At 47.3% G+C, this 23,161-nt stretch overlaps 2 pseudogenes; one reads left to right on the top strand and one right to left on the bottom strand.

Moving 5' to 3' along the window:
- Positions 1-251, top strand: part of LOC145794224 (25S ribosomal RNA) — a 6,120-nt pseudogene extending 5,869 nt beyond the window's left edge.
- Positions 1-23,161, bottom strand: part of LOC114301630 (uncharacterized) — a 24,613-nt pseudogene extending 1,452 nt beyond the window's left edge.

Below are 23,161 nucleotides of genomic sequence, written 5' to 3'. Positions count from 1 at the left end.
CAGGCTAGAAGCGACGCATGTGCCCACCGTAAGCTTGCCCACCCGCAGTAGGTGCTGTTCGGTCCCCAAAGGCACGTGTCGTTGGTGAAGCCCGCGTGGCGGATGAACCGTGTGGGCCACCTTAAAGTACAATTCCTATCTCGAGTGGCAGGTAGAATCCTTTGTAGATGACTTAAATACGCGACGAGGTATTGGAAGTGGAACACATAATACAGCCCAAGTACGCGCCTTGAGACATGAAAGGGATTCACGTGTGTGTCGAAACGAAATTCCTAAAGCCCAAAGGGATTGCTAACACTTTACGACGAGTTGAATGATGGAAGCACCTGCTAAACGAAGGCTTTAATCTGCGCGGCGGCCTAGGCTACGACACTTGGCAAGGCCGTGGCCTGGCTATTAAGTGCGTGGCCAGAGCCGTGTCTAAGGTTGCGAGAGCGGCCTGGCTTGAATGCCTGTGGCCAAGGCTATAGCACTTGGCAAGGTCGCAGCCTCACTTGCATGGGCGCTGCTGGGCACGCGTGCACTCGGCCTGGGCAGTGGCACTTGGCAAGATGTCAAGGTGTGCCCATACAAGTGTCAACACCTTGATGCCACACACATTTGTGGCATTCAGAGAGCCAAAGACATGCCCAAGAAGTTGTTAGGGAAAGTGCAAGCAAAGACCCCAGTCATAGTTCAAGAACAACCCAAGGTATGCCAAGACATAGCACATGCCAGGCCGCAGCCAGAAGCCAACAACAACCAGTAGTAACCCAGTCCACAACCAGCAGTAGCCTAGGCTACGACTCAGTAGCAGTCCAGGCCGTGGCCCAGGCAACTAAGGCAGCAGCACAGGCCGCAGCCAAGGCAGCTGCACTAGCCGCAGCACAGACCGTAGCCATGGAAGCAGCACAGGCCGCAACCAAGGCAGCAGCATAGGATGCAGCCAAGGCAGCAACACTGGCCGCAGCCAAGGCAGTTGCCCAAGCCATAGCCAAGGCAGCGACAATGGCCGCATCTAAGGCAACAGCACAGGCCACATCTAAGGTAGCAGCACAGGCTATAGCACAAGCTATAGCCAAGGCAATAGCTAGGGTAGCAGCACGGGCCGCAACACTGGCCGCAGCAAAGGCAGCAGCACTGGCCGCTGCACAAGCCGCAGCTAAGGCAGCATCCCAAGCCATAGCTAAGGAAGCAATACAAGCCTCATCCTTGGCCAACAGCACATGCCGTAGCCTTGGCCAGCAGGCTGCAACACAGGCCACTACCTTAGCCAGAAGCACAGGCCTTAGCCTTGGCCAGCATGCTATAGCACAGGCCGCAACAATGGCCAGTATCCTGCAACATAGGCCATAACCTTAGCCAGCATACTGCAACCTTGGCCAGTAGGCTGCAGCACAAGCCACTGCCTTGGCCAAAAGCACAGGCCTTAGCCTTGGCCAACAAGCTACAGCACAGGCCACAACATTGGCCAATATCCTACTACACAAGCCTCAACCTTGGCCAGCATGCTGTAGCACAGGCCGAAGCCTTAGCCAGCAGCATAGGCCCCAGCCTTGGCTAGCATGCTGCTGTACAGGCGGCAACCTTGGCCAGCATGCTGCAACCTTGGCCAGCATGCTGCAGCCATGGCCAACATGCCGTCACACAGACCGCAGCATTTGCCAGCAGCACAGGCCGCAACCTTGACCAACATGTCACAACCATGGCCAGCATGTTGTAGCACAGCCTGCAGCCTGGCCAACAGCCCAGGCCGCAGCATTGGCCAGTAGCCCATGCCCTAGCCTTGGCTAGCATGCTGCAGCATAGGGTGCTGCACTCGGCAAGGTGTCAAGGTGCGTCCATCCAAAGGTCAACACCTTGATGCCACACACATTTGTGGAATTCAGAGAGCCAAAGGCATGCCCAAGAAGTTGTTGGTGCAAGTGCAAGCAAAGGCCCCAGTCATAGTGCAAAAATAGCCCACGGCATGCCAAGAGATAACACATGCTAGGCTGCAGCCAAGGCAGTCGCACTGGCCACAGCCCAAGCCACAACCAAGGAAGCAACACTGGTCGCAGCATAGGCCGCAGCATAGGCCAGGCCAGGCCGCAACCAAGGCGACAACACTGCCCACAACACTGGCCGCAGACACCGCAGTAGCCCAAGCTGCAGCCAAGGCAATAGAACTGGTCCTAGCTAAGGCAGTAGCTAAGGCAGCAGCATAGGCTGCAGCCAAGGTAGTCGCACGGACCGAAGTATAAGCTGCAGCCAAGGCAACAGCCCAGGCTGCAACCAAGGTAGCAGCACTGGCTGCTGCATAGGCCACAGCCAGGGCAGCAGCCCAAGCAGCAGCACAGGCCACAACTTTGGCCAACAGCACAGGTCACAGCCTTGGCTAATGTGCCGTAACCTTGGCCAGCATGCTGCAGCACAGGCCGCAGCCTTGGCCAACATGCAGCAGCATAGGCCGCAACCTTGGCGAGTAGCATAGGCCACAGCCTTGGCCAAAAAGCCAAAACCTTGACTAGCATGCTGCAACACAGGGCACTGCCTTGGCTAACAGCACATGCCGTAGCCTTGGCCAGCAGCACAAACCACAGCCTTGATCAGCATGCTGCAGCACAAACCGTAACCTTGGATAGCAAGCCACAGCCTTCACCAGCATGTTGCAGCATAGGCCGCAGCCTTAGCCAGCATGCCACAACCTTCGCCAGCATGTAGCAGCACAGGCCGCAACCTTGTTCAGCAGCATATGCCGCAGCCTTGGCCAGCATTCTGTGGCACAGGCCACAGCCTTGGCTAGCAGCACAGGCCGCAGCCTTAGCCAACCTGCCACATCCATGGCCAACATGCTATAGCACAGGCCGCAGCCTTGGCCAGCATGTGTAGACCGCCCTGAGAACTCTCCGCTCTCTGCGCCAGCGAGGGCGCAAATTCGTTTTGTTATGAGCTATTACAGTTTGGACTCAATGTCACGGTTCTGAATCCAATATCGCTAAGTGCAATGCCAGATTGATAAATCACCAAAGAGTCCAAATCCGACAAATCGTTTTGGAAAACTGATTTTTATAAAGAAGTGCCAAACATGGACTGCTTTGCCAGATACAGAGTCGCCACCTAAATGTTTTATTTTTTAGGGAAATTTAGGAAACCCTGACTCGTACCTAAGGCCATGTGTCTGTCATCACCAAAGTTACCTCAGCTCGGGAACTTGGGTACGAGAGGGGAAGGTCATGCAATGAGCACCCCCGCTCGCCTGATCAAAGATCGGTCTTTACTAAGCATGATATGTTGTTTTTGAAAACACATGTGTTCTTATTCTAGTTAATTAGCTAATCTTACTACGTGATGCGCATAGCATACAAGTATAGACTAAATCACCTAATTTGGAGCAAAACATTGCATGTTCGTTTGTGAAAATGATTTGAAGTTTCCTACTCGCAAGTAGGCTAAATTGCGGATTTCAATGAATTGTTCTAATTTAGGCCAGATATTGATCTGCTTTTACTTATTTACAAATTAGCCCCAAAATTTTTTTGTAAATTTTGAAATTACCCCTGAACATGTCCCGAAAGTGTCTATAACGTGTCCTGAACGTGTCTAGATGTAAAAAAATAAAAATAAAATGGGACACTTTTTAGTGTGTGTCGGACATGTGTCCACCACGTGTCCGTGTCCGACACGTGTCTGACACTGGTACGGAGCCCTCAGAGAGGTGTCCGTGCATCATAGATACTAAATTGTGATAGCATTATATTTGAAATAAAGTTGGAAATGGTATTGGTGTAAAATTTGTGTAGTTTTTAACATCTTTTACACTTGCGCAGGTGGCTCAATAATGCTGCAATAAATGTGCCACGCAATTTCTGCTCCTTTCCTGGTGGATGGATGGATTAATTGCACAGTGGATGAGGTTGAGGAGACAAAGCTTCTGTTAAGAATGGTTCCAATCGCAGTTACCTTTCTTTTGTATGGGGTGATCAAATCCAATAGTAATACCTTTTTCATTACGCAAGGAAATGCAATGGACAGGTAATTTCATTTCGTATTACAAAAAAAACAGCATCAAATTCAACTCCCCATTCAAATCTTCCTTCCTATTGCAGGATTCGCGAATTGTGCAGTCTATGAAGCACGGACACGGACACGACACGGATACGCAAAAACGCAAATTTTCAAAAAATAGGGGACACGACATGCTGGGGATACGTTCAATATATATAATTAATTTTATTTATTATATGTTATAAAATTATTTCAAAAAATTTGTTCTTATAATAAAATTAACAAATATACATTATTAAAATTAAATACTCAAATAATAGAAAAAAAATAAAATCAGAATATAAAAGAAAAAATAAAAGAAAAGAGAAGAAAAAATAAAATAAAATAAAATCAGAACATAAAAGAAAAAATAAAAATAAATAAATAAATCAGAATATAAAAGGAGAAATAAAACAAAATAAAATTAGAGGCTAAGAGAGGGAGAGAGAGCGACTGAGGGAAAGACGAAGAAGAATGAAGATCGAATAAGAAGAAGAATGAAGATCGTAGAAGAGCAGTGTGTACCTTAATGAGGGACGACGAGACATGAGTGACGACCAACGAGAGAAGTCCGACGAGGAGCGACGACCGACGAGAAGCGAAGACGAACGACGAACGACGAATCGACCAGGTCCTCTCTTTCTCACCTTTCTCTTCCGTTTCTGTTCTAATCGAAGTAGATTAGGGCAGATATTGATCTGTTTTTACTTATTTACAAATCGACCACAAAAGTTTTTTGTAAATTCTGAAATTACCCACGAACGTGTCCCGAAAGTGTCTATAACGTGTCCTAAACGTGTTTGGATGTAAAAAAAATAAAAATAAAATGGGACACTCTTTAGTGCGTGTCGGACACGTGTCCACCATGTGTCCGACGCGCGTCCGTGTCTGACACGTGTCTGACACTGGTACGGAGCCCTCGGAGAGGTGTCCGTGCTTCATAGGTACTAAATTGTTAGAGCATTATATTTGAAATAAAGTTGGAAATGGTATTGGTGTAAAATTTGTGTAGTTTTTAACATCTTTTACACTTGCGCAGGTGGTTCAATAATGCTGCAATAAATGTGCCACGCAATTTCTGCTCCTTTCCCGGTGGATGGACGGATTAATTGCATAGTGGATGAGGTTGAGGAGACAAAGCTTCTGTTAAGAATGGTTCCAATCGCAGTTACCTTTCTTTTGTATGGGGTGATCAAATCCAATAGTAATAGCTTTTTCATTGCGCAAGGAAATGCAATGGACAGGTCATTTCATTTCGTATTACAAAAAAAATAGCATCAAATTCAACTCCCCATTCAAATCTTCCTTCCTATTGCAGGATTCGCGAATTGTGCAGTCTATGAAGCATGGACACGGACACGGACACGCGACCCGACACGGACACAACACGGACTCGCAAAAACGCAAATTTTCAAAAAATAGGGAACATGACACGCTGGGGATACGTTCAATATATATAATTGATTTTATTTATTATATGTTATAAAATTATTTACAAAAATTTGTTCCTATAATAAAATTAACAAATATACATTACTAAAATTATATAGTCAAATAATGGAAAAGAATAATTAAAATCAGAATATAAAAGAAAAAATAAAAGAAAAGAGAAGAAAAAACAAAATAAAATGAAATCAGAATTTAAAGGAAAAAATAAAAATAAATAAATAAATCGAAATATAAAAAGAGAAATAAAATAAAATAAAATCAGAGGCTGAGAGAGAGAGAGAGAGAGAATGAGAGAGCGACTGAGGAAAGAAGATCAGACAAGAGGCTGAGAGAGAGAGAGAGGGAGCGACTGAGGGAAAGACGAAGAAGAATGAAGATCGAAAAAGACAGCGTGTTGTAGACACCCCATTTTTGACCGACCTTAAGACTCAGACGTCACCGATTGAGCGCTTGGTGATGTTGCATAATGTGCTTGTTCAGAAGCTTCAGAGTTGCGGCCGTGAGCCCTGCCTCCGGATTTCCGAACCCTCTTCTGTGCCTTGTCTCGGTTTGCGAACCAAACTTGGTTTTCTCTGTTTCTTTTCTTGAGGGAAGGGAGAGGTCCCGTAGACCATCTGTCAATGTCCGTAGGCTACATTTGGTGGCCGTAGGCCATTTTGCCCATTTCGGAGTCCGGTTCCCGATTTTCGGAGCCGTCAGGCCGTGTGCCTCGGTTCGGGACCGCTTAACCATCTCCTATTGCTTTGATTTTTTGCATACATCTTATTTCATCCATTTTGAGGGACACTGGGGGCTGAGAAACCCACTTCAAGGTCGAATACCATTTTCGGTGCTTAACGGCCCCTTTCCGGGACCCCGAACTGCGTGTTTTGGCTCCGGAACATTTGTTTTGCAACGGTTTTCGCTCATTTTTGGCAGGTACCTCTGTTTTATTACCAGGAAGGTCACTGGAGGGTGGGAGGCCAGCAATTGTTGCAGCAACCAGTTATTTCTCTTCCGGAGCCTCCCGGGGCCCGTTTTTCGCACTTCCGGGCTAATGTTGAATACCTTAGAGCTAGTGTTGCCAACTTTTAACCACATATCTGTGATCTACACATCTGGGAGGCCACTAAAAGTTGGTGGCCGGCCATTAAGGTCACCTGACCCTTTTGACCCCTTTCTTCCGGGCTAATGTTGAACCCCTTGGACCTTTTTTCTTGAACTTTGAACCACATATCTGTGATGTACACACCTGAGAGGCCCCTAAAAGTTCATGGCCGGCCAGTAATTCAACTTGACCCTTTTGACCCCCTCTTTCCGAGCCATTGTTGAACCCCTTGGGCCCACTTTCTGGGAATTTCAATTACATGGTTGTGTTGTACACACATAGGGCTACCTCCCCAATATCTGGCCGGCCAGAAAAGCTTGTTGACCCTTTTGACCCCTAGCCGGCCGGCTAGGGGGTGTGGCCGGCCGGCCACCTCCTGTAAAAGTATGAGGCCGGCCGTATTCTCCTCACTGTACCCTTTCCAGCTGTTGGGCAATATCCCCCAGATATTTTCTGTATCCGGGGGATATTTTGTGGGGGAGTTTTCCTCTCCATTTCCCCCACCTTTTACACCCCCTTTTGGCCCTTTTAACCAGCTGATGGCCTCCTCTACAAGGGTTAGAAAAACTTTTCTTCAAAGCTCCATAGCCACCTCCATCTTCTTCTTCTTCAATTCTTCAAAAAACCCTAAGTCCATAACCTTCATTCCTTCTACACCACCAAGCTCTACCACCACCATCTCATTTCCAGCAGCAAGGAGGGATTCTTGAAGGCTAAAGAAGCTGCAAATCCATCCAAGAAGTAACAAAAATTCGAATCTTCAAGGGTAAGTTACACTTTTACCCTTTTAACCCTTTTTCTTGATCCATTTCTAAGCCTCACTTCCTTTTTGTTTCAAGCTCCAGCCCTAACTGAAAAGGGCCATCTTTTGAGCTCATCTTCACTTCTCATTAAGGGCTCAACCCTGTTTGACCCCTCCATGATACACTTGCTTCATTGACCATCTTGTATGTCATAGTTTTGCATGCTATTTTTGACCCATGAGAAATTTATTTTCGAGCATGTGGTAAACTGATTTAGGGCTTATTTTGAGCCCCTCTTCAACATTGGAGAAGGGCTCAACATTGTTTGGTGTCTCCATGTATCACTTGTAGTTCAATCCCCTATTTGGCCCCATTTTTGTATAAGTGGATAGCCCTTTTGGTTTCTGTTTTTGGACCTTGGTCCGAACTGAAAGTGGCCTTATTTTGGCCTATACGTCATGTTTCATTCACATTTTTTTTCTGTTTGGTGATTATTTTATATACTTCATGTTATAGCACCTTTTGGGCCTTGCTTTGCATCCCATTTTTAGCATATTTGTATACTGATTTTGAGGCTGCCATATACTGTAAATGTTCATATTTTGGGTCTATCTTCATTGTTGTAGAAGGAAATTTTTCAGTTTGGGTTTAGCTTATACCACTTGCTTCATTACCCCTATCTTGGCCCCTATTCTTGTATGCTCTTTTTGCCATACCTATATTTGCTGTTTGGCCATGTTTATAACTGGAAAAGTGCTTATTTTGGGGCTGTCTAGCTTCTGTCTTTGCATTGCATGTCCATGTAGTGCATATTTAGCATAGCTATAGGCCATTTCGGGTGCCTAATGTCGCATTTCGGGACATTTCCTTGCATCTAGTATCATTTCGCTACATTTCGGGACTGTTTTTCCCCATATTTTAGTGCTGAAATTCCATTAGTATGCTTGCATATCACTTTTGCCATATTTCATCACATTTTAGCATTGTCTCGGTTTGCGTGCCCGTGTGCACGCATTTCGAGGCACTTCATTTTCTGCCATCGGCATCCGATGTGAGTGTGGCTGAGGCTCTCTCATGTTGGTATAAGCCCATTTGTCATTTCCATGTCATTTTCATATCATTCTGTCATCGCCTCGGTTTGCGTGCCCGTGTGCACGCATTTCGAGGCACTTCATTTTCTGCCATCGGCATCTTATGTGAGTGTGGCTGAGGCTCTCTCATGTTAGTATAAGTCCATGTTGCATTTTTCATGTCATTCGCATCGCTTTCGCATCGCCTCGGTTTGCGTGCCAGTGTGCACGCATTTCGAGGCACTTCATTTTTATCCAACGGCATCCCATGTGAGTGTGGCTGAGGCTCACTCATGTTGGTATAAGCCCATTTGTCATTCCCATATCATTTCATCACATATCATCGCCTCGGTTTGCGTGCCCGCGTGCACGTACTTCGAGACACATATCATTGCCTCAGTTTGCGTGCCCGCGTGCACGTACTTCGAGACACATATCATCGCCTCGGTTTGCGTGCCCGCGCGCACGTACTTCGAGACACATATCATTTTCTCGGTTTGCGTACCTGCGTGCACGTACTTCGAGACACATATCATCGCCTCGGTTTGCGTGCCCGCATGCACGTACTTCGAGACACATATCATTTTCTCGGTTTGTGTGCCCGTGTTCACGCACTCCGAGGCATTTCATTTTCATGGCATTCTGCATTTTCTCGGTTTGCGTGCCCACGTGCACGCATTTCGAGGCATCTCATTTCATAGCATTGTGTACGTTAGGATTGTATCTTAGTTGAATTTCATGCATATCATGCATATTGCATCGTGTCCGGAATAGGAGTTAGCCCGGGCACGGGAAACGAGGTACATTTCGTACTCCGAGTGACGGAATGTGTCTCAATTCCCCAGTCGCCGACACTCCGGATTATCCATGATGGAGTTAGGTTTTAGCTGTAGTTTCATGTGCATTCATCCTATATTGAGTTGTGCATTTCGACTCCTCGGCCATCATGCCTCGGTATGCGTGATTGGTGGCACGAGGATCGAGACATGCATATATCTGTGCAAATACATTGCTATGCCCCTTTCCTGCTCTCTGTTGCAGCAAAACCAGGAATCAGCAACCTTTTGGGGGCCTGGCACGCATTTCAAGAACAGGTGTAAACAGAGGCTAATTGGGGCATTCCGGTGGATTTCCGCGCAAGATAATCCGGACATGCATCATCCATCAGGAGCAAGGCAGTCTCTGGCTTGCACGCCAGTTTTATTTGCTTTCTAGTTAATTCATTAATTAATCAGAGTTTTGTAATATTTTTGGACTGTAATATTCTTTTATTTGGGGACTGTAATATTTGGACTGTATATTTATTCGGACCCTCCGAGTGAGGGCACAACTGTAATAAGTGTGCGTGAGTGTGTTGTATGTCTTCCAACCCCACGTCTTTCTCCCTTTTATTTATCCGCTTATGATGGTTAGATTAGGGCATATTTAAATTAGCATACAGTATGACAGCATGTTTGCATTCATTCATCTGTATTACATGCACCGGGCTCGGCGCATCATACTAACTGCATTGTACTTTCAATTTCAAAGTTGAATACATGATAGTTGTAGCATTTCATATGCCATCTTAGAATAGCCGAGCCTGCTATAGTTGCATTTTGCATGTGTTGCATTAGGCATTTTTGTATACTTAGGATCATGCATGATTTCTAATAAATTCCTATTTTGGCTTGGAGTACTCGGTAAGTTTTATGCTTTAGCATCCTTGCATGCGTGTGAGTGATTGCCATAATAGCATACTTACCATGAGGCTATGTGCTTATGTGATATAACTGCCTGAATGCCTGTGGGTGAAGGTCGGGTTGTTTAAATTAGAACAAATCATTGACTGTGAGTTTTAAGCCCACTAGATAGTGGCAAAGTCATATTTTTTTCTAAGCCCACCTGAGGGTGGCAAATCCATGTCTTAGCCTACCTGCGGGTAGCACCATCAAACCATTTTCAAATAAACAAGCATGAAATGTTTTGTTCCAATTCGGACGACCCAGTCTATATTTATATGCTGCGAGCATCACATAGTAACCTAGGCTAATAACCGGAATAAGAACATACAATGTTTTCAAAAATTGATATCATGGTTAGTAGAGGCCGGTCTATGACCGGGCGAGCGGGGGTGCTCACGAAGTGACCTTCCCCAATCGTACCCAAGTTCCCGAGCCGAGGCAACTTTGGTGATGACGGACACGTGGCCTTTTGGCACCGAGTCAGGGTTTCCTAAATTTCCCAAAATAAAATATTTAGGTGGCGACTCTGTATCTGGCAAAGCAGTCCATGTTTGGCACTTCTTTCAAAAATCAGTTTTCCTAAAACGATTTGCCGGATTTGGACTCTTTGGTTCAGATTTAGAACCGTGACTGCGAAAGTCGAGTCCGAGCTGTAGCGAGGTCCCCCCGCGGGCTTGTTACAGTTTCTGGCGACTCTGCTGGGGATTTAGAGAACTTGACTCGAACTCTTGATATCTGTTTTTAACTACGCTTGTATGTTTCTTTGCATTGCATTTGCATTGGTGCGCCTAGGACACCGTGTTTGCCATCTGCTATTCCTGAACGGTTTGCCGGAGGCTTGTCTTGTCAAGGCATGACCATAAGGCTGACCGGTTGTGGGCTCTGCCAGTATGGGAACACAAACCCCGGTTTTACCGGGGCACCCTCTTTGACCATTCGACCTAGTGCATATTCGGATCCATAGTGACCATTCCAAATTAGGACAGGTTGCTTACCCGTTTATAGGTTGTTTGAAACCGCTGCGTGCGTAGTGAAACCCTAGCTCCTGACAAAATAGGACAGGGAAACCCTCCCCCAACATAGGGGTGTTTTGGCTCTCACTTATCTGTTATGTGCTTTAGAGTGCGTCTCTACAGGAATGCATGTATCAGTATATGAGTGTGGGCATCAGGCCTGCGGGTTTCAGTTCAGTATTGGCAGTATCAGGCCTGCGGGCATCAGATCAGTATATGAATTTGAGTATCAAGCCTGCAGGCTACGGTTCAGAATTATCATTATCAGGCCTGCGGGCATCAGTTCAGTATTGTCGACATCAGGCCTGCGAGCATCAGTTTGGTATTAAGGGTATCAAGCCTGCGGGCATCAGCCAGTATTTGAGGATTAATTATCCGCGGATATCAGATTCTGTTTCGGGGAACAATGATACAGGGATGATAATCAGTGTTTGAGGACAGTGTATATTTCAGCTTATTGACTATGTGTTGTTATGCCCGACTGTGTGTCTTGCATTTTATTTTAAGTTGTTGTGCTGTCCGTTTATCTGTTTATTTATTTCCTTTTCGCTTTATTTATCTTTTGCTAGGTCAGTTTTAGCACGATTGCTTCCGACCCAACATGCATTCCCCAAGCACCTTGGACACGAGGTCGTCGACTCCACTGATCTGAGGATCTAATCGACGGACAGCCAGTGTTCTATTCTCTACCCTCTGTTATCAGAAGGAAGCCAAAAAGGCGCAGTGTGTCAGAACAGAGGTTGTCAGGACAGTGGGTTACTCCATCAGAGGACTATAGGACTGAGGTCTCAATTACTGCTGCAGAAATAGACATACCAGTTAGGCAGATGGAGCAACAGAATACATCATGGATAGAGGCCCTAATGCGCCAGATGCAGGAGAGCATGAAACAGATGCACGATGATGCCGCCCGTCAAGCGGAATTCTCCAAACAGCAGGCCACAGTCATGGCCCAACAGGCTGAGTTGATTACCAGATTGCAACAACAGAACACAGCATCTGCTTCACAACAAATCCCTCCTCCGGCGGGGGCCCCATTACCCGAGAAGGCTCCTGCTTTCAGGACGTTCCTCCAAACACCCAAAATACTGTACCGACTGTCCAAAATTTACAAGAGGACACGAGTCTTCCAACGGGGCCAGCACTGCCCCCGCCTCCACCACAACTGTCCAAGGTCCATACATCCAATCATCCGGACTCTCCATCCGAGGTCGAGGTTGATCATACGGCTCTGAAATTGAGCAAATTGGAGAAGCTCTTCAAAAAATCCCAAGGGGCCAAGGCTATGCCGGATATCGGAGACGGATATACCGAGGAGGCCGTAACACTCCCCGACAGGTTCAAAATGCCACAAATCGACCGTTTTGATGGGACTGGTGACCCCATGGTCCATATCCGACTGTTTGCAGATGTCTTGCGGCCGATGGGCCTAACACGACAACAGAAGCTCTCACTATTCGGCCGAACCCTGTCGGGTGTGGCCTCCCATTGGTACGCAAGGCTATCGGATGAGGTGAAGTAGAATTGGGACGAGATGGCTGAGGCCTTTGTCACACAATATTCATACAACACTCAGATCGAGATCACAACCCGTGATCTTGAAACGACGAGGCAAGAGCCCAAGGAATCTTTCTCGGACTTTGTGATCCGATGGAGGGCCAAGGCGTCGACGATGACTTTAAGGCCTACTGACAGGGATCAAATTCGGATGATTGTGCGCAATCTCCACCCGAAGTTAATGCAAAGAATGATTGTGGTCCCCTTCCCTACTTTCGCAGATTTACATGATATGGGGGTGCAAATAGAAGATGCTATGAGGCAAGGACTGTTTGACCAAGACAGAGAACAACCGAGGAGGACCTTCAATCGCAATAACAATGCAGGCCCGAGCGGCGCTGCAAATACGAGAGCCTCGGAAGTTGGTATGGTCACCACCACTCCCCCTCCTCCTCCAAGACCTATGACTGCCACACCATTCCCCGGCGCGTCCGGAAGCAACATACAAGCCAACAACCGATTCCAACCACGAGGCCAAAGAACCTTTACTCCACTATATATGCCTCTGACCAAAGTTCTAGGAATACTGATCAGAAAGAATCATTTAAAACCCCTAGAACCAAAGCCATTACCAAATCCACTTCCCCCCTCATATGACCTGTCAAAATACTGTGCATACCACCAACAACACGGTCATGACACCGACCGTTGTTACAGACTGCGTCATGAGATCCAAGATCTTATTGACAAACAGGTGATCGCACCTCCCGACCAACCCAATGTTACGACCAACCCTCTCCCATCACATAACCAAGCTCCTCCTCCCAAAAGAATTAACTTTATCCAGACTGGGGTCGCGTCTTACGATCCTAGTATCTACATTACTCCCACCCACCTACCCAAGCCAGAGGTGCTCCTTCCCGATTGCACTGATTTCTTGTGCATGATGGACATCTCCAAAACCCAAACAGAACCAATGGTGGTGACCGTCGAAGACAGGGCAGGGCAGATTTTGAGAGGAAATGAGATTGTTGAATCTGGGATTGGACAGAATTTTGCTGAGGGAGCTTATGATCCGAGTAAGTACATCCTATCAACGAGCCGAAATGGGCTAAGTGTAGAATTTCCTGAGACAGGAGAACTGTGTATGATCCGAGGGGATGGATCTGGGCTATGGGCAGATGAGCCGACAACCGTAGAAGAGGACTTTGATAACTTGCAATTTCTCGATGATCAGGAGCTGGAAGATGCATCCATTAACTGGAATGATTATGAGGGATCAGAGGAGGCCACTGGATGGCTTGAAGATCAACCGGATGCAGTGGGGGAAGCCCAATCAGAACAGAGCCCGGCAAGGGCAGAAATATCAGTTGTGGCCGGAAAGGCCGAAAATCAAGTTGTATCGCCGGAGAGCGCCGGTATTAAGAATTCCGCTCAGGACATGGGCATTACGGATGTGGGAACTATTGAACAAACAGCTGTACTAACGCAGTTGGAACAAGGAAAGTTCGAGGAAACTGAGAGAGCCAGAAAGGCGAAGGGCCCTGAGGGGACCGAAAGTGCTGTGTGCACAAAGACAAGCAATGCTGCGAGCATATGGGCAGAGAGCACTGAGAGTGCGAATGGACCAGAGCCAGACAGGTGTCTGTTGGCTGCCAGTGGGATGTGGTGGGAAGATGACGATTTGTGCCTTGCCCACACCGATGAAGACTGGGGGAATAACCAGCCGGATGATACTTGGTATCTAGATGAAGTGGACCACATGACAAGAAGTGGGCGGTACTTCAAGCCCCCACAAATAGACCAACCCGAGGCATCTGGGAAAGACAGAGAAGCGGAGAGACAGAAGGAGAAGCAGATCGAAGACGAGGCTGTGTTGAAACAATTAAAGAAAATACAAGCAGACATCTCCATCTGGGGACTGCTAATGGCATCACGAGTACACAGAGAAGCTGTCCTATCTGCCATGGACAAGTCCAAACTCTCCATAGACACCACGCCTGAACAGCTGGTCGGGCTGGTTTTTCCGGGAGGAGGCTCCCCGGCATTAACTTTTTCAGACAAGGAACTACCGCCTGAGGGCACAAACCATAACAAACCGCTCTATATTTCCGTGGAATGTAGAGATAAGTGGATACCGGTGGTACTTGTTGATACCGGGTCTGCGATTAATGTCTGCCCGACCAGAACGGCATATGCAATCGGGTTGAAGCCCGTAGATTTCGTCCCAACCACCCAAGTGATCAGAGCATACGATAATACCAGCAGAGAGGTGATGGGGACTGTTAAAATTCAAACCAAGGTTGGTCCAGGACAACACAGTATCGAATTTCATATCTTGGACATTCCCGCAACCTTTAACCTACTTTTGGGGCGACCGTGGTTGCACCAGGTCAAAGCAGTCTCTTCCACCCTGCATCAAATGCTGAAATACCCTCACGGGAAAGGGGTAGCGATCGTTTTTGGGAATTCATCAATCCATCCGCCGCCAGAAGTGTCCACACCTGTCTTGGAGATCGAGCACGGCACGGAGGATGTGTTTTTGTCGGGGTTCACTTTGGCCGAGGCTCAAGTGGTGCAGAATGTCATGGCTACGAATGAGGGCATGTGTGTTAGTGCACAATCCATATATCTCATGAACAAGCTAAAGCATACCCCTGGGATGGGATTAGGGAGAAGCGGCCGGAAAGGCGTTCCAGTATTGGCCGAAGTGCCGCACAACCCCCACGCCTTTGGACTGGGTTATCTGCCCACCAAGGAGGATTGGGTAAGGAAAGGGAAAGAAATGGCCGGAAGGGCCAGAGCAAAGAAGGCCGGGAAGCCATTTGATTTAATGCACAGGCCCATCTGGGGTACCCTAAACGGACGTTTCGTCCGGGAGGGGGAAGATTTTCCATTCTGCGGCTTCCCGGAACCATGGCTAAACGCGGAGGGGACGCGCGTGCCTGGCTTTGAAATCTTTTTCGACATACAATTATCTGGGGATGACGTTGCCGAAGCGCAGACAGACCCACCAACTGAGATTGAGCAATGTGAAGCAGTGGATCCTGAGAGTACAGAGCTGGAAATGGGGGTAGCACTGGCGAGTCTACTATCAGATCCTCCGATCGGCCAAGAGTGCTTGGGGGATAACTCTTCGGTTTCTGTGATTGGAGATGAAATAGCTGCGGGCTTTCCAGCGCCGATCTTGGATGCATCTATCGCACATTCTCTCATCTGGCAATATGAAGAAGGCTTTTTATCTAGCAGCACCGGGTCAGGTAGTGAGCCGGAATCTGATTCTACCGAATCTTCTGCGTCGGAATCAGATTCCAGCTCGACTGAGTCTGAGTCCGGTATTCCTGGGAGTGATAACCCGGATACCACAGTCTTGTCTAGGTCGTCTTTTTCATTTTCTTTTGAGTCTGTTGTAACAGAGGAATCTGACGGCTTGGAAGTATTTAATGAGAATGATGTGGATGTGGTTTCCGAGTATTTTTCTGTGCCTTTGATTTATTGCTTAAATCAGGATTTTCAAAATTTTGATGAAAACAGCGAGGAAGAAATTCCTCCAGTTTTGCAACGATTAATCAATCAAGAGCAGGAAAGATTTGTTAAACCCTTAATGGATGAAATCACTACTGTGAATGTTGGTACTGAGAAGGACCCGCGGCTGGTCCAGATCGGGTCCACGTTGTCTTCAGAGGAGCGCGAGCGCTTAGTCGCTTTATTAAAAGATTTCAAAGATGTTTTCGCGTGGTCCTATGAAGACATGCCTGGAATCGATCCTGAGATTGTACAGCACCGGATCCCTCTTGATCCAGAGGCCCGCCCTGTCAAACAGAAACTCAGAAGGATTCGCCCGGACTGGGCCCTCAAGATTAAGGAAGAGGTCACCAAACAAATTGACGCAGGGTTCCTGCTAGTATCTGAATATCCAACTTGGTTGGCCAACATAGTTCCGGTGCCAAAGAAGGATGGCAGAATTCGGGTCTGTGTAGACTTCAGAGATTTGAACAGGGCCAGTCCGAAGGACGACTTCCCCTTGCCTCACATTGATGAATTGGTGGATTTCACGGCAGGACACGCCTTGCTTTCGTTTATGGATGGTTTCTCAGGCTATAATCAGATAGTGATGGCACCCGAAGACCGGGAGAAGACTGCGTTCACTACCCCGTGGGGGACATATTGTTATAGAGTGATGCCATTCGGGTTGAAAAATGCTGGAGCTACGTATCAACGGGCAGCGACTACAATATTGCATGATATGATCCATAAGGAGGTCGAGGTGTATGTGGACGACATGATTGTCAAGTCCAAAGATAGAGAGGGCCACTACACCGCCTTACAAAAATTCTTTCAACGGATCAAAGAGTTTCGGCTGCGACTGAATCCCCAGAAATGTACGTTTGGTGTTACAGCAGGGAAGATGCTAGGGTTTCTGATCACACAAAGGGGCATTGAGGTCGACCCTTCCAAAATCAAGGCCATCTTAGAAATGCCACCACCAAGGACTGAAAAGGAGGTGCGAGGCTTTCTGGGTAAAGTGCAATTCATAAGACGGTTTATTTCTAAATTAACCTTGACTTGTGAACCACTTTTTGGCCTCCTGAAGAAAGGAAAGAAATTCCACTGGGACGACCGATGTCAAGTAGCTTTTGAGCAGATCAAGGAGTATCTACAGAACCCACCCGTGTTGTCACCGCCAGAGCCGGGGAGACCGTTGATACTGTACCTTTCGGTAACTGACACTACCATGGGCTGCATGCTCGCGCAGGAATCAGAAGACAAAGTGGAAAGAGCCATCTACTATCTGAGCAAAAAGATGCTAGATTACGAGACCCGCTATACGCCGCTGGAGAAGGCTTGTTTGGCCTTGGTATGGGCAACCAGGAAGCTGCGGCACTACCTGTTAGCCCACTCAGTAATGTTGGTTTCGCGTTTGGATCCTATCAAATATCTTTTCGAAAAACCAGCACTTACGGGCAGGCTAGCTCGATGGTTGCTGTTGCTCTCCGAATTTGATTTGAAGTATGTAACGCGCAAGTCAGTAAAAGGCAGAGCGGTAGCGGAGTTCCTTGCCGACCACCCGGTTGAGGGGGATGAAGCGGTTGAGTATCTATTCCCAGATGAAGCCATTCTGCACGTCGAAGATGAAACTTGGACAATGTACTTTGACGGAGCGTCAAACCAGTATGGGTATGGGATAGGGGTGTTGCTGATAGCGCCTGATGATTCCCGTATCCCTTTAGCATTCAAGCTCCGGTTCAAAGTTTCCAACAATGAAGCAGAGTATGAGGCATGTATTGCTGGCCTGGAAGCAGCCCTGGAACTAGGGGCAAGACGAGTGGACGTCATTGGGGACTCGAACCTTGTTGTGTCTCAAGCAAAAGGAGATTGGAAAGTCAAGGAGGAAAGGATGATAATCTACCACCAAACCTTGGATTTGCTAATTCCTCGGTTTGAGAAGCTAAATTTCACCCACCTCATAAGAGAGAACAACAGGTTTGCAGATTCGTTAGCAACTCTATCTTCTATGATAGACATTCCGTCCGGAGTCCGGATGCGTCCAGTCATTATTGATCAGAAGTTTGTGCCAGCATACGAGTCAATTTCTGCCATAGATGAGATTCAAGACGGCAACCCCTGGTATTACGACATCTGGAACTTCTTGGAAAAGGAGACATATCCACTAGGGGCAAATGCCAAAGATAAGAGGGCTGTCAGAAGAATGGCTGCTCAGTTCGTTATCTGCGGGGGAAATTTGTACAAAAGGGGTCACCTGGGAATGCATAAGCTCTGTGTAGAAGCTGAAGAGTCGAAGCGCCTGATGGAAGCCATCCATGGGGGGGAGTGCGGTGCACACATGAATGGAGTAATGCTGGCCAGAAAGATCCTCAGACAGGGCTACTACTGGTCAACCATGGAGGAGGATTGCATTGGTTTTGTTCAGCGATGCCACAAATGTCAAATCCATGCAAATCGCATGAACATCCCGCCGTCAAAGCTGTACAACATGACTTTGCCATGGCCTTTTTCAGTCTGGGGAATTGATGTGATCGAAGCTGTTACCCCGAAGGGGTCAAACGGGCATGAGTTTATCCTAGTAGCGATAGATTATTTCACAAAGTGGGTCGAGGCCCAATCATACGCAGTGTTGAAGGCGTCGCATGTCGCAAAGTTCATCAGGAACAACATCATCTGTCGCTACGGGGTGCCAAACGAAATAATTTCAGACAATGGTTCCCACTTCAAGAAAGAAGTGATAGACTTGTTGGAGAAATACAATGTGGCTTTTCATAAGTCATCTACATACAGGCCACAAACCAACGGAGCGGTTGAAGCCGCCAACAAGAATATCAAGCATATACTACAGAAGATGGTGGAAACCTATCGAGATTGGCCAGACAAGCTGCCATTTGCTTTGTGGGGCTACAGGACTTCAATCAGAACTTCTACTGGAGCAACTCCATATTCATTGGTCTATGGAATGGAGGCTGTTCTACCCATTGAGATTGAGGTCCCATCATTACGAGTATTGGCTGAATGCCAGATAGCCGAAACAGATTGGCAGCAAAGCAGATTCGAAGAACTCATGCTCTTTGATGAAAGAAGACTGAAAGCACTGTACCACATCCAAGGCTATCAACGCAGAATTGCCCGGGCTTTCAACAAGAAGGTTAAGTCTAGGAATCTGAAAGAAGGAGATTTGGTGCTCAAAGATAACCGAGCTCCCATCCGCGACCCAAGGGGCAAGTTCAAACCTAATTGGACTGGTCCTTACATCATCAAAGCTATCTGGTCAGGTGGAGCTGTGGTTCTGATGGATCTAGATGGCTTGGAGTTCTCACAACCGATCAATATGGACAAGTTGAAGAAATACTATCCTTGAGGGGCTCGCTAGGCCGAAAACCCGAAAGGGCGACCTAGGCAAAATTCAGAGCACAAAAAATTAGAAAATATAAAAACTGAGCTCGCAAGGTTGAAAACCCGCAAAGGGCGGCCTTGGCAAAAGTTAGAGCGCAAAAGGAGAGTGAAAATACTCGAGTGAACCTAAGCCTGAACTACGTAAGGCTTGATTCCCATCCTTGGGATACGTAGGTAGCTTCATCTTGAAGTTCAGCCATAAATTTTTCCCCGATCAACTCTGTCCATTTTGATCATCTCAGTCATCTCTATCCATCAGCATTTATCGTGATCTCCGGTACAGTGCTGTTCAGACTAGGGGCAACTTTCCGTTGCCGCGACGATGCAAAGTTACTCAGACTAGGGGCAACTTTCCGTTGCTATGAAGTGCCGCATTGTTCTTCAGACTAGGGGCAACTTTCCAGTTGCAGGGATCTGGGGTTGTGCATTTCAGTGACAGATTTTCGGCATGTCCAGTTCTGATCCACATCGAAAATAGTTTTGAAAAGTTTTAATAAAAGTTGACTTTGTTCAAATCAATCTTTTTACGACTAAGACCATTTTTGGACCAAAAGTGGAAAATTTTCAGTACCATAACTTTCAATTTCATTGATTTCAAAATAGAGTTCTCCTGCTCTTGCATTACAATCGAGGTTGCTTATTTTAGTACATTCATAAAGAGAACTTGAAAATGCTAAATAAGCAATAAATTTGAGGCATAGTTGAATCAAGTATCTCCGCGTCCCCTCCCAGAGCTGGACGGAGCATCTGATGCCAAGCTGGGCCCAACATGTGCCTCCTCATTGAGCCAATCCACGCACTCATCGGACAAGGTGCAACTGAAAGTGGAAGCAGGGGCCAGAAGCTCTCTAGTCCTCCATGCCGTGGCATATCGGGCAAGCTGTACACCCCGGACCGGGAAAGCAGCTGGGTACTCAATCCCCTCCGGTGGACAGGTCTGATCATGGCCAAACTGACGCAGAAACCGGAACGGAAAATAGAATACACAATGGGTTAGACCAATCAGTTGGATCCCGAGCAACTGAGACATACTGTAGCTCATTGCCGGGAGGTTGAGCCAAGGGCAACGCCAAGCAATACCGTCTGCGGACAAATTGCACATCCAATCGAACCACCACCTTTCGTCAAGAGCATTGACTAGGCGCTGCCGAAAGAAGTAGCCTCGAGCTGAATAAGCCGGGCAAGAGTCCACAACCTGCAACTTATCCATTAACCATACCTAGGGGAGGGATTGGAAAATGAGAGAATAAAGAATAGAGAGATGTATGATGAGAGAAAAGTAAGACAAAGGTTTTGAGAGAAAAATCGAGCCTGAGGGTCGAGTGATGTGAGCAAATATATATGTAAGGTTGGATGGGAAACATTACCTGCAATAGCAGCGGACTCCCAGCAAACCTAGTCGCCTCCCGGCGATAGACAGAATCTAAACCCATCAATGTCTCGGCCAAAGTCATGGCAATACAGCTCTTTCCTTCTCTCAAACCTTGGGCGACTTCAATCAGGCGAATGCTAGCCCCGCCGAAGCCCGAGGAAAGCAGAAAGTGAGACAACATGCATAAACAGAGGGCGTGTTGCCGGAAACCCTGCCAATAATGGTTACTGCGGTCACCAGCGTCGGAGAAACGATAGATCAAGCCGAGGATGTCCAGCTCTCCACTGCAGATCAGAGATCGAGCGTCATGCGCTGTCAGCCCACACATCCGCCCTAAAGCCTGGGCGTGACCAAAACGGAGCTGGGGCAAGATCACTTCAGAGCACTCGGACTCCATCAAAATTTGAAAATCTTCAAAAGTGGGACACATCTCTTGGCCGCTAAAGCTAAAAACATGCGTCACTGGATTCCAGAACCTTGCCGCGGCATGGAGAAAAGGAAGTTGTAGCGGAGTACGGCTCAACGTGAATAGTGCATTCAAACCGAAACCCCGAAAATTTAGCTTTTCCGAGCCATCTAAAGAAGAAATCCAAGATGTGACATTTTCTGCGAGAAACGCCTCCATCTTTGGCTAAAACTAAGATGAAATGAATGTTCCCGAAGTTGAGGCTTTTATAGAAGGAAAAACACTATTCACGGGAACACGTGTCAAAAATCTGGTGGCTGCAGGACTGAATGGCCGGCCAGCTACTTTTTCTGGCTGGCCAGCTATTTACTTTCTGCAGAAATGGCTGGCCAGCCATTCACTTTTTGCAAAAATGGCCGGCCAGCTCCCAGGGATGGCTGGCAATGCTGCAGTGTGTCTCCTCGGCCCTGTTTTACTCTTCGACGGAGAACTCCAAGCATTTCCACGCAACGGGAGAGTCGAAGGCCTTCATTTCAGACGCGTTCCGATGCCCAGATCGTCAGAAGTACACTTTGTGGTTGTTGAGTTTTGCTTATCGAGTTGTTGCATTTTGCTTATCGAGTTGTCCGTCGAGCGGACGTATTTTGTATTCGAGTCATTGCTCTCTGTTTAAGCAATTTTTGTTAAAGTCTTGTTTATTTGCGTTATTGCTTTTTGCTTATCGAGTTGTAAACTTGCTAAAGATTCTGTTATATCTTAGTAAGTTGAGTTGTTTAGTTTGTTGCGTCGGTTCACTACCTGACTTGGTGATTACACAATGCGCATTACCATTCAATTTCATTTTTGTGCAAAGTAAATGATGCGATACGATGCTAAAAGTTTAAAATACAAACACCTTTTCAAAAGCTATTTCATTTCATCATGCTTTACAACAAACAAAGGTACAAGTTTTACAAAAAAATAAAACTGCCTAACAATGTGCAAAGTGCTACAAACTACTAGCAAAAAAGAAAAATAAAGCAGGAAATAGCAGCATCAAAATCCTCGGGAACGGGAACGAGAAGCACGCCTGGTCCTCTTTTGTGGGACAACCTCCACACCACCATCAGAGTCGGAGCTGTCATCCTGAGGATCCTCCTCAGCCTTGCCCCTGTTCCCCGAGCCAAAACCGGAGCCTCCCTCCTCAACAGATGTCTCGAACTGACGGTCGGTAGCCTCCTCCTCCTCCTCCTCCTCCTCATCAGGCTCCACCTCCACAACATGAGCCCTGCGTCTGCGGACAGGCCCTCCTCGAGCTCCTCGATAAGGCCTAGATGGCCCGACTCCTCGGGAAGGCCGAGATGACCCCGCCCCCTGAAAAGGCTCAGATGGCCCAGCTCCCCAATGAGGCCCAGGTGGCCTGGCCTGCGGCTGACCGGACCAGGAAGGCATCTGAAAACAAAGAGTTCAATTCAAATACATCAGTCCAAATATGTACATCAGACGCAGATACAAGCAAAAGCTACATGAAGTGGGTGCATGTAAATACAGTGCACAAGTGAGGTGTGTGGCAGATGTGTTCTACACAAGTAGTCAATCGATGCAGTGGAAATCAGCATGTCATCAGAAGTATGATAAATGCCAGAAAACCGAAGGGTACCTGAATGCCTGCGACGGACAACTGTGCCTCCCTGCGCAGGACCATGCCCTCGAGTGTGGCCACCAGCCCAACCACCTCCTCTATGTACCCTCGCGATGGCTGCAAAAATGAGCTCATAATCATCAGTAAACAGAAGAGTGTCTAAACATCTGAATGATGAATGAAAAGTGGAGCATACCGGCGGTGAGTCCGGGTCAATGGCATATCGATCACTAGGCATCGGAGGCTCTAGTGGGATCGGGGTCGGAGA

This window comes from Camellia sinensis, chromosome 6, assembly GCF_055761805.1.
Source record: "Camellia sinensis isolate YWXY chromosome 6, ASM5576180v1, whole genome shotgun sequence".
In the NCBI taxonomy this organism is placed as follows: domain Eukaryota; kingdom Viridiplantae; phylum Streptophyta; class Magnoliopsida; order Ericales; family Theaceae; genus Camellia; species Camellia sinensis.
Note: the sequence above shows the minus strand (reverse complement) of the source record. Positions and strands in the feature narration are given on the sequence as shown.